Source organism: Patella vulgata, chromosome 6 (genome assembly GCF_932274485.2).
Source record: "Patella vulgata chromosome 6, xgPatVulg1.2, whole genome shotgun sequence".
Classification (NCBI taxonomy): domain Eukaryota; kingdom Metazoa; phylum Mollusca; class Gastropoda; family Patellidae; genus Patella; species Patella vulgata.
This window is the reverse complement of record NC_065884.2, coordinates 44,679,952-44,692,149: the sequence shown is the minus strand read 5'-3', so window position 1 is coordinate 44,692,149 and position 12,198 is coordinate 44,679,952. Positions and strand designations below refer to the sequence as shown.

Here is a 12,198-nt window from a genome sequence, read left to right as displayed (position 1 = left end):
ATTCTGGTGAATGCCCCGACCCCCAGGGGCAGAGCCACGCCCAATTGTTGCCTGTAGCGCCCAAAGGCCACAATCCTGAATGGATTATCTTGGAATTTGGACATTATTTGGTATACTTATTCCTTATACCCTAAGAATGGAAACTATTGAGGTTGTCATTTCAATAACAGGGTGGTACCTATTTATATTGTTCCATATCCCACCCCCAGGGGCAGAGCCACACCCATTTTTTGTATTTATCGTCTACAGGCTGCAATTCTGAATGGATCATCTTGGAACTTTTCATATTTATTCCTTATACCGTAAAAACAGCAACTATTTATTTTGATGCTTCCCCCGACCTCCTGGGGCAGTCTCACACCCACGTTTTTGTTAGTATTTTGTCTGTAAATTTGGCAAAACAAACCCAATGCCTAGCCTTCTTTGCCTCCTATCATATTACAGCCATCTCATATTTCATTCTCTTCATTTTAAAAAGTACCATATCAATCAAAGCTGGAATGTGGACGTATATTGCAGCGTTAGCAATGCTCTCGTTATGTTAAACTAGAGGTAAATTGGATATATCATTGTGATGTCGACCTTTTACCGTTGAATATAGACGAATTAGACAGTATCATTATGTGTTGTGGATAAGACGTAATGCAATTAATACACGTCTATTACTTAGATCAATTCACCACTGATAATATAAAGAGAGGTGTTCATTACACTTGTGACAGCTGTCTGTCAATAATCCGACCGTCAATTGTTTGTAAATGAAGGGACGAGTGGAGTTTAAAGTTAGAGTTAACCTGAAATTTAGTTCAACAACCAACTTATGTCAATTGAATTTAGCATCGCTCAATATTCTTACTGACGATAATAAAATGAACAAATTGATTAAGCTTCTAATGTAAATTCCTAGTTAAGAAGTAGGTTTACTTTATTCCTTTGACAAACACATATTTAATATAGTAGATATGGTACGTTAAAAAAAATCCATAAATATCACAAATTGAAACGTTTTATATATTTAAAGCGGTTCCATTAAAAACTTTAGCTGAAATTATTGATATTAATTGTCGTACTTTAGACTATATTAGCAAACGCTTTAATTTTGCACATTGACCGATACATTTGAGAATAGGATAGTGGTGGCGTTTGTTCGTTAGTTCCTTGAGTTTTACGTCCACTTCTACCAACGGTGATATCGTAGACAAGAGTTTCCTAAGAAACTTGTCAGAGGAAGCCACAAAATAGGCTTGCTCCAGGTGTTTTGGGTAAGACACGCTGTCTGCATGTAGCTAACAGTAGCTTTAAAGAGAGGGAATTGGGACTTCACATCCACTCAACACAAACTGTCATGTCTGGACTGACATATTTTTTATGGTTAATTTTATACCCATAATTGGCTTGCACGTTGGGTTCATTAGCAGTGGCAGGCAACTGCAGAACCCGGAGAGGGAGTCTTATTCTAATTAATTATCTTCCAAGATTATTGACAAATAAGTTTATTAGTTTGACCCTCAATTGACATCACCTAGCTCTGAGCAACCAATCAAAAGATTTAACACAAGCTAACCCATTGTAATACAGACAGTTTGATTGGTATTTATATTGAATCCCAACCTTGATCTCGAAGTACCCAATTAATTACCCTATAATGTTTATTACTATATGAGAGGCGGATATATGACCATGAAGTTGTATATGCTTAGCGAAATAGAATCCATTTTATTTCCATTCTTTTCGTTTTTAAGTCCATCGGTTAATATAAAACAGGTAGGTTCTGACACGAATTTGGCGAGGGTGGGGCTGGGGGAGTATCAAGGCGTAAATACATCAAATTAGTATAACCATTTGTCGAATTAAAATAAAATTTTAACAACAAAAACTGTACACGAGTTTACTTAACATAGTAGATCCACGATGTCTTAGCCTATGGGGCTCTCGGCCACTAATTGATCGACAAAGTTCCTCCGTATTTTCCAACTTGGTTTCTTCTGTCAGAGATTCCATTGCCACGTTGACGTATGCCCATCTGAAGCCAAATAATTTTGCTACAGCCCAAACAAGTCTTTTCCTGTCACCACTGAGAGTAACCCTTGAAGATAATATCGATATCTGAAAGGCAGTTGACCTGTAGGGAAATACCACTTCTTAGAAGAACATGCTCAGACCCTTTTAGTGTTGAGTTAAAGTGCAACATAAAAATTGCGGTCCATTATAGTCAACTAATGAAACGGCGACAATTGAAGATGGGCCATATTATCGTATTAAAACAAAAAATGATTTATGTACATTTTATGCAGCACACGTCTGAATTCAAATGTGATGCTTCAACAGAGACCAACCAATTGAATACACTTTTTTACGATTTTGATTTCATCAAATTTAAGATGAACTTTAATATAAATTAAGTTACAAAACGCAGATATTAGTACACAAAATATATCTGTTGAATTTACCGAGACACAATTTATGAATATAGTTAGATCTAATCAAATATTATATAAAAGCTTTAAAATATTTATCGGATTATTCAACCGGTATCATCTCTATTTCATCTTGTTTCTATTGCCTTCATTGATTTTATGACACAGTTGATGTATGAACACATCGTAACTTCATTTCTTAAAGAATATCATCTTTTCAATCAGTAAGTCACTCTATGTTAAAGATCTATTTTCCAGATTTAAATCACTTTTTTTTTTTGTTGTTGTTTCTTTTCTTTGCTTTCTATAAAAGTTGTACTCACTTAAATAAACAGAAAAAAGTCTTTATAATTAGAATCCTCAAATCTGATCAAGACTAACAAACCATGAATTATTTATCAGAAATAAATAAAAACTGACTGGCATTAACATTAATTTATTGTCTAGATGCATAAACATTGTTGTTTATATAAACACTACTTGTTTTGTGAGCTATTGACTGCTAAATGTGTTCGTGCTAAAATTACTTTCAAGATACAGAGATATTGTTATAAATACTACACGTCTTATCAGCGATAACCACTAAATATGTCAGAGCTAATTATAACTTTACCTAGTACCATATAGACACAGAGATATTGTTATAAATACTACACGTCTTATCAGCGATAACCACTAAATATGTAATAACTAATAACTTTACCTAGTACCATATAGATACAGAGATAGTGTTATAAATACTACACGTCTTATCGGCGATAACCACTAAATATGTCCGAGCTAATAACTTTAGCTATAGCACCATCTAGATATATATATATATATATATATATATATATATTGTTATAGACTCTACAGTAATAATTGCTAAATATATCCGTGCTACAATAACGTTACCCATCACTATTTAGAGACAGAAACATACATATAAAACTATAACATGTGTCATGTTCCGGGTATCAGATACTTACCATTTACTAGAGGGAGTGATCGACTACCAGAATCTACATGATAAAACGAACCCACCTTGGGAACGATCTTGTTTTACTTGGCATGTCTGTCACACCCTAGGGAACGGTTTTGGCATGTCTGTCACACAGACCGATTAGAGAATCAACAAATCAGCCACCTTTTATTTACGCTTGACACTTATTTTATTTCTATCGCAACTGGAATAATTTCACAAATTTCTTGTATTCCTAATATTTCAGTATATTCAATTTGTTCCTTTTTTTTATAGAGAACTACCACAAAACCTTCCTTTAATCCGTACTAAGATATCGCCAACATTTCGGTCTATCTCGTCTGGACTGTAATCCTAGATTTAACATACTTAACCCGGAAGGTGCCAAAATACTTCAAAGTAATAACAGGGCCAAGTAGGATAGAAATTGGCTCAAGGATTTGGATGTATTGAGTAGACGCCATGTTGATATGTCGTTGCCTTTATGTCCTGGGACACTTGCACTATATAAATGTTTTTGACATGCACTGCAAAAAATGACCCCAGAGAGGGTAAAGCAAACCAACTTGCGTATCTTTTATTATACTATATGAAAAACATTCTTAAATTACGATTGATTGTACGACCCATGTAACTACTTTAAATGTTGTATTGTAATTGCATATGAAATTTTAAAAAATAAAGATTATTTTCCAAACTATTTATATATATACAGTATATACATAAATGAACCGTATGAACATACATTTAGATAGTCATATTGATTTTTTTCGCCCCCCCACTTTCTTTTTTCTCTCTCCTTTCTTTTCAGGTGCTGGATTCTTCCTTCGGAGAACGAATAACAAAAGGAACGAACAAACAGAAGTAAAGATGAAATCAACTACCATACCGGACTAGAAGAACAAATAGAAGGAAGAATGGACCAGGCCCTACACTCACCAACAAGCCCCAAGGAAGAGTTGCACCGCCCTGCACTTCTTTATTTTGCACTCGTTATATAACGTCTCGTCAAGTCCTTTATTGTTTTCTGTACATATATATTTAATTATCCAAAACACATTGTAAACAATCCCACTATGTATAACATGTAACTGTCTGCGATAACACCTCGGTGGAAGCAGACGTTAGATAAAGCTATTTCACATACGCACTGCAACATTGTCTGCGATATCACCTCGGTGGAAACGGACGTTAAATAAAGCTATTTCACACATGCACTGCAATAAAACACGAGAGTAATGTGGGTTATTGTCAAGATGTGTTTACTCTAGTTGTATAATATTCCTGAAGATATAGTAAATATCCCCTGGACAATAACTAGTATTTCTTTTGGGTAAAAGAGGAATGGCAATCCTGCGTAATAAAGATATCCGGTTTGTGAAATGATGATAGTATACTATAAATTACTTGCTAGAAAAGAACAGACAAATTGGAAAGCCGCCATGTATGAATGGCACACATTTCAATACTCATTGCATAAGAAACCACTAGCATACAAGTTCGATATCCAAAAGATAATATGAATGTCACTAAAAGGGCTTCTATACCCACATGGGATCTTTTGCTACGATCTGTTTTAGGCATGTGGTGCAATGGCAGCTGTAATTGTTTATGCCTGGTGTGGTCCTCTTGCACTTAATATGATAATAGCGTTTTCTTCTTTGTGCTAACATCGAGATTTCTTGCAGCACATGGCCGATCATGACACACCAGTATCATACAACATTTGGGATTTATTCCCCCCCCCCTTTTTTTCTTGTTTTCTTGGAGGATTGTCCCCCTTATTACTAATTTGTTTTCATTTCGAGCGAAACCTGTATCACAATATGCCCGGAACTGTGTATCGCAGTGGATGTTTACGGTCGATCCCCAATCCACCAGCTTGATTTGCTTTATACGTGTGTTGTTCTTTGCTTGCAATGTTTGTGTGTCTGTGTGTCTTGTCCGCCGGTTTGTCTTCAAGGTATTATTTGCGTGCAGCGCGGTCTTCCTGCACTTATTAATAGAGATTTTAAGTCACATTGTCCGCCGCGTTGTCTGGCATAATATTTCTTGACAAAAAAAGAATCCTTAAATATTGATGAACCAGACAACATAATAACAATATATATACATAGTGCATCTAAACCTCAGCTCTGGTCATATTATAATGTCCATGTTATTTTACTCATTAACAATAGGTAGTGCTTTCATAAAAATGCCCTTTCCAAGAAGAAAAGAAATCAAAGGTGTATATTACTGTCAATCCTGATTAAATAAGAAAAATATATTTATGCATGTTGATGAATCACGACAATAACTAAGATCTATGGTCTATTTTTAGCTCAATACTCAGGCTATCACAGAGGTTTTGGCTTTTTGTTGTTCATTAAATTGGATTTTATAGTAAATCTATCTACCTTTAAAAGGGCAGTTTGTTGGTTTGAATCTATTATCTTCTACGTACAAGTAATTAACTGTCAGACAAAGAGCGTGGTATTTTTGCTGAACATCATAGAATAAAAACTGAAAGAAAAACGAATATCTTGAGTATATGTAGGTCCACTGTCAACTTTTCATTTAGAGGTGATATGGGCCGAACAAAGCTGCTTTACTAACAAAAAATAGAATATATACTATTCAAAAAAAGTAGGGGATATTTGATTTTTAAGTGTTATTAAAGTCACCTAATGAAACTGACGAAGAAACAAATGACAAAATGAAATGAAGTTCACATTCATCGATTTATTCCAAATGATCGTTAGACTAAGTAAGGCACAGACTGACCATTATAAGGGTAAAATGATACCCGGGGTCAAACAGCAAAGTTACCACAGCATCACAACCAAGTCAGTAACGGGTAAATCCTCCTCTGTTTGCCAAACAAGCATTGATCCGACGTGGCATATTCCTAATGAGACGTCTAAGGTCATTTTGGTCCAGATTGTCCCATTCCTGTTGCAACGCAGCAGCAAGTTCTTGGACATTGGCGGGACGTTGTTGACGTTGACGTAACCTCTGTCCAAGCATGTCCCAGACATGCTCGATGGGGGAGAGGTCGGGACTCAGTGCTGGCCAAGGTAATGTGGTGATGTTCTGTTGTTGGAGGTAACCTGTAACGATCCTGGCCCTGTGACATCTTGCGTTGTCATCCTGGAAGATGAAACGGCGGCCATGACGTCGTGCGAACGGCACAACATGGACTGCCAAGATGTTGTCCCGGTAGTACTGGCCTGTAACACGCCCTGCAACAACATGTAAAGCCGTTCTTCCAGCAACAGTGATGCCTCCCCACACCATAACAGAACCACCCCCAAATCGATCATGTCTGATGACGTTAACGTCTTCGAAGCGCTCGTTTCAACGACGCCACACCCTCCTACGTCTGTCCAAAAAATCAACAGTGAACCTTGACTCATCTGAAAACATCACATTGCTCCAGCGTCGATTATCCCAGTGTTGACGATCCCTACACCAACGACGTCTTGCCTGAATGTGATGATCTCTCAAACAAGGGATCACGCGAGGACGTCGGGCGCGAAGGTGACCCCTATGCAGTCGATTCCGAATCGTCTGGCCACTCACTCTCACACCAGTGTCTGTTTGAAGACGAGCGCTGATCTGATTTGCTGTGATGACACGATTTCTCAAGGCCAAGGTACGGATAAATCGATCCTGGGCTTGAGTTGTCGCCCTTGGTCGACCTGAGCGTGGTCTGTCCTGTACAGATTGTGTATCACGGTATCTGGACCATAGCCTGCTTATGACAGACTGAGAAACATTCATCGTCCGCGCCACAACCGCCTGTGTTGTGCCGATCTGTAGCATGCCAAGGGCACGTAACCTTTCATTTTGGGTAAGCAGACGCATATCAAAATTTGTTTTCTGGTCACTAAAACAATTAAACTGATGTTTCCACCCTGGAATTCAATGCCACAATGACTGTAACATTCAAAGTCAGAGTCGTGCAAATCTTGGGTTGGACCCCCATGATGATCCCAAGCATCACCTGCATTCCATGCGGTAGCTATTGGTGCGTTTGGGCGTCACATGTAACTGGAAATGTTTCTTCTGTTAGGTTCTATAGTGACTTTTTTCGTAGTCATTTGCATATTTTAGTATTATGCCCCCAAAATCAAATATCCCCTACTTTTTTTGAATAGTATATATCAGACAGCTCTTTAAACTGTATCGGCTGGATTACAATCGTGTACTATTTAAGATTTTTTCATATTAAAGTCGTTCTAACAAGAAAGGGGGGTGGATAAGTTTAGTTGATAAATTAGCAATGTTCCAAGGAAATCGCGTTGAAATAAACAAATATATTTGCTTAAAACTGGTCATATATACATATAAAAGTATAGCCAAGTCCATGAGAGAGAGAGGGAGAGGGGGGAGAGGTAGCGTCAACCCGACACAAACTAGGCCGTTTCGGGACTAACATATAGTTCAATTTTATTTCAAGTTTAGCAGTGGTAGTAAACCGTACGACCCGAAGAAAACCCACGGGGTTGGACAGGCGATCCTATTCCTTGTCACGTACAAGCGGGTTATGACAAATATGACAGACCTTGTGATTTCATGCGCACGCGTTTAAACCACTAGACCCCCTCCCACCCCAATAAATAAATATATTTGTTTGACTAAAACTCATTCGATCTTTTCAAATTTCCATTTGATACGCCCATTTTTATCTTTTTATAGCTTTTATTTAACCAGTTCTTCCGATGTCCAGCAGCATGATTAATTATGAAATGTATCGAAATAACCGGAATGTAATAAGCAGGAACATAGTTAAATAGATTACGTGCACTAGATCATTGTTTTCGCTGGTATATACAATAAATTATTGTCTGTTTCAAGAAAATTATATATAACGATCGGTTGTGACTGAAACATTAACAGATCAAAAATAACTGTCTGTCACGAAGTACCCAAAACCGTCCATTATTTTATCCATCGATGTCTAGTTCGACCAGTTGAAGGACGTTCCACAAGGACAATGACTCTAATCTGACCACGGCCGTGTATAAGGCAGGAGCGTGCTGGCCCCGAAGGCGCGCCGCTGGTAGGGGGGTCTGGGGGGGTTCTCTCCCCGAAAATTTTTGAAATTTGACAACGGGAAACGCGTTTTGCAAGCACTTCTGGGAGAAATCTAGGTATCATATTTTCCAAATTTATGCTGCTATTTTGACTATAAGACATACTACTGTACTACACAAGACACTCATGACAGGTCTGCTTAATATAATGCTAATACAATGTATTTCTATCCAAATAATAAATTGCATCTTATACATATCGAGGCATGAATACATGTATCAAAGACCATTTCACCTTAAGGTGACAGACATTTGCACGTCAGCATAATATATTTTACTAATCGTTGTGTATGTATGATTTTTCGCGTGCGCACTCTCAATTTTTTTAGGGGATTCCGCGTGAAAATTAGAGCTCTCAGGAGGGTCCGCTTATACGGGTGGACTTATTGTTTAATGGGGGCCTGGGAGGACACCGTCCTCCTAAACTCCCTGCCAGCACGCCCCTGGTATAAGGGTGTCTATAGGGTTGTAAGGTCACTTTAGGTAACCGACTTCACTATGGAATTATCTTGTTATTCACCCGTCACAAAATCACGACTATATAGAAACCCTAACAGAATTCTAATTTGTGATCGATCTTGTTTAGTATACACCAGTAAAATGGATTCTTTCAAAATAACTAATGAAATGTGTAGGTGCTCGATTTTCGTGGAGTAAAACAGCGCGGAATAATGCAGTCATTAAGGTGACTACCATATCGCTCACCCATTGCCTAGCTGTTTCCTGAAATCGATGTTCGTCCTTCTTCATAATTCAAAACCATGACAAATTATGATTTACTTTAAAAAGTGATGGGTCATAACAAAATAAAGTCATTTAGCTAATAAAAAAGTCGCAAATTAATATCTGAAAGCTGAAAATTTTAGTTTAAATGTAGCACAAGTCTTACAAAATCGTTAGATAGGGTATAGGGGGTTGTTTTGTGTGTAACCTGCTTTCCGGTCAAATGGGTTTTTGAGATCGGTTCAGAAACCATAAGCTGTAACAGTTTCAAAGATATGATCAGAATGTTATACAATGTATCTGAGGAAGCCCCATCAATTGTGTTTTTAAGACCGGTTCAGAGATGTTTCAGTCGAATTATGACCTACTCTTATTTCGAATTCCAACTGTCAAGGGTTCTTTCACGTGCTCGCCAATGTGTACATGGGATCTCGGTTTTTGTTTCCATCCGAACCACTATACGTTGTCCCTTGCCAGGCCTTCAGTTCTACACCGCTGACAAGGGGGAACTACGCCGGAAAATCTCGATAAACATTCTTGGCCAACGCAGGGATCGAACACGGGACCTCCAAGTTAGCGAGCCAACATCCTACTCATTGAGTCAACGTGGCACCCTTTCGGAAAACTACATGTTCTTTTAAATTAATGCAAAGGTTATGTTCGTATAATAAAAGTAATACAAGTGATATACTACATAAGTAAGTGACTATTTTGATGCTTTTCATTTATTTAACTATTAAAGTATTTAAGAAAAAAACACATAAATGATGAATATCTGTCTTTGTTTTATAGCGCATTTTATTATAGTATACCTTACACTTTACTTCTGATTATAGCAACCCCCCTACTGTGAATTATTTTTAGAGAACAAAGGCCCCCGTAACGACTGTCTTTGTTTAAAGTGATTTCTATCAAACAACAGCTTTAGCCGACTGGATGTTTACTTATAAAAAGTAACAAAGGCTTATCTGTAGCACAAATCCCTTAATTCGATCACCAATGACAAGTATGATATCATCTGAGGAGGCTGTCTTGACACAAGACAAAAATAGTCGGGGTTGTTTTGTTTAAAAAACTTAAGTTTATGTTTGTTGTTAAAATTTTATAATATTATTATATGTTTTTCCACAGAAAATGAAGCTACACAGAATGTTAGGATTCTAGGCTGATTTTTTTTTCTTTGTATTATAATTAGTTTATGTTGAGAGTACGATATCGTAAACATATGATATAAAGCTATACACCATTACATACACGATAATCAAATATAAAAATATACAATATATAGTCTGTAAGACTGTAAGATAATCCAGGACCAATCCCAAATGTAATGTTTTTGATGTAGGTGGCGTTACCATAAAATCATTGGCATAAGAAGGATATATGAAATTAATAGAACTATTATTAATTGAGAGGGGCTGCCTCAATGCTACAATGAGTTCGTTTAGTAACCAAAACTAATATCGACCAGGGGGTCCTTGAAAATAATATCGTTTAATCTTGTAATGTGAACAAAATAGTTTATGAAAACAAAGGACATTTAGTGCCACTCGACTAACCGGCTTACATATCCAGGTCCATGTTTATCATCAGATTATTGGCCACTACATGTAGTTGCACGGGAGGGACTATTTAACATTTCTGAGACTATATCACACATAACTAGTTTTATCCATTAAAATATTATTTGTATTTGTATATTATGTTTTTGTATTTGTATATTATGTTTTTGTATATTATTTATTTGTATGTGTATATTATGCTTCTGTATTTGTATTTTATCTATTTGTATTTGTATTGCACCCATAATATAAGAAAATCACTGAACTATAGGTTAAATTCTGTAAACTTCCGTGTAACAGAACCATTAATATTAAAAAAGGTTTGCGTGACAACCAGTTCAAAGATTCTACTACTATAATTAGTTTGTCATGATGTAAACGATTTGATTTTTGATTGATTTCAGATTAGATGGTATTATTGACATCGTGCTGCTTATAATAAATCAAATTTTCTTACTTTACTCCGCTAGATGTCTTTTTATAATCCCAGTCCGTTATCTTAAATGCGACTGTGGTTCCTGTTGGAATGTAAAACATACAATTTCCATTGACGAGACATCTCACGAAACAATAAAGGGCTAGCTGATTGAAATGAAACGAAATGGGGTTTAAAGGAGTTAAACCTCTAACTCATTATTTACCATAATATTCGAAATTAAAAACACGAATTAGAATTCAACACTGGTCCATTTCAATCAATATTGATGTTGTTATCTTGCCGTGAAAATATGATACAATGAATATTTTAAAATTAGTACACGAGTCGTGTATTATATGGTTTCGAGCGCCATTTGTAATGAACAAATAAAGACATACCCCACAAGACAACGCGGAATTAATTATTTATGGCTGATTCACAAACAACAAAATAATAATAATAAAAAAGGCCTAGAATGGACTAATCAGGCGTAAATGACCGTTGTTTAATTTGGACTGTTCGAGTATTTCACCGAACACAATTGATTAGAAATTACAATAAAATTTTGAAAGATTGAAATTATATCCCTTATATACATTCATATTACATTAATATGTATTTTAGACCCATTTCGTCTATTTTAAGATACCAAAGAATAGAGTCAAACATCCTTTAACGTACTACATTTCTGTACCAGCGAGGCTAATGAAGACGAACATACGTCATGCAGTGTTCTATGTTGGAAATTTTCCCCTTCGAATTCTAACTGTCGTGGGTTATTTTACGTACATACATACATACGTACACGAGACCTCGGTTTTTGGTTCCATCAGAACGACTAGACTATGTGCCGTGCCAGGCTTTCAGGCATCGTTAAAATATTTTAGTTTAAGTTTTCAGGAATAAGGTCCCAGGCAATACAACCAATCGATACATACAACATATTTTTCTTATCTTAATTTTGTTTTATTTCCACTTATTCACACTTATTTTATTGACTTGTATCAAATTTAAACTGATTAGGTACAAGTAA

At 36.4% G+C, this 12,198-nt stretch overlaps 1 protein-coding gene across 2 annotated transcripts in view; it reads right to left on the bottom strand.

Moving 5' to 3' along the window:
- Nucleotides 1-12,198, bottom strand: part of LOC126824374 (uncharacterized) — an 85,441-nt gene that overhangs the window by 39,208 nt on the left and 34,035 nt on the right. Inside the window, exon 3 of one of the 2 annotated variants that reach the window (XM_050553591.2) lies at nucleotides 5,781-5,886. The exons of the other annotated variant lie outside the window; for it this stretch is intronic. The gene's annotated coding sequence lies outside the window, so the exon portion shown is untranslated. The remainder of the gene's footprint in view (nucleotides 1-5,780; nucleotides 5,887-12,198) is intronic. 2 annotated transcript variants of the gene reach the window in all.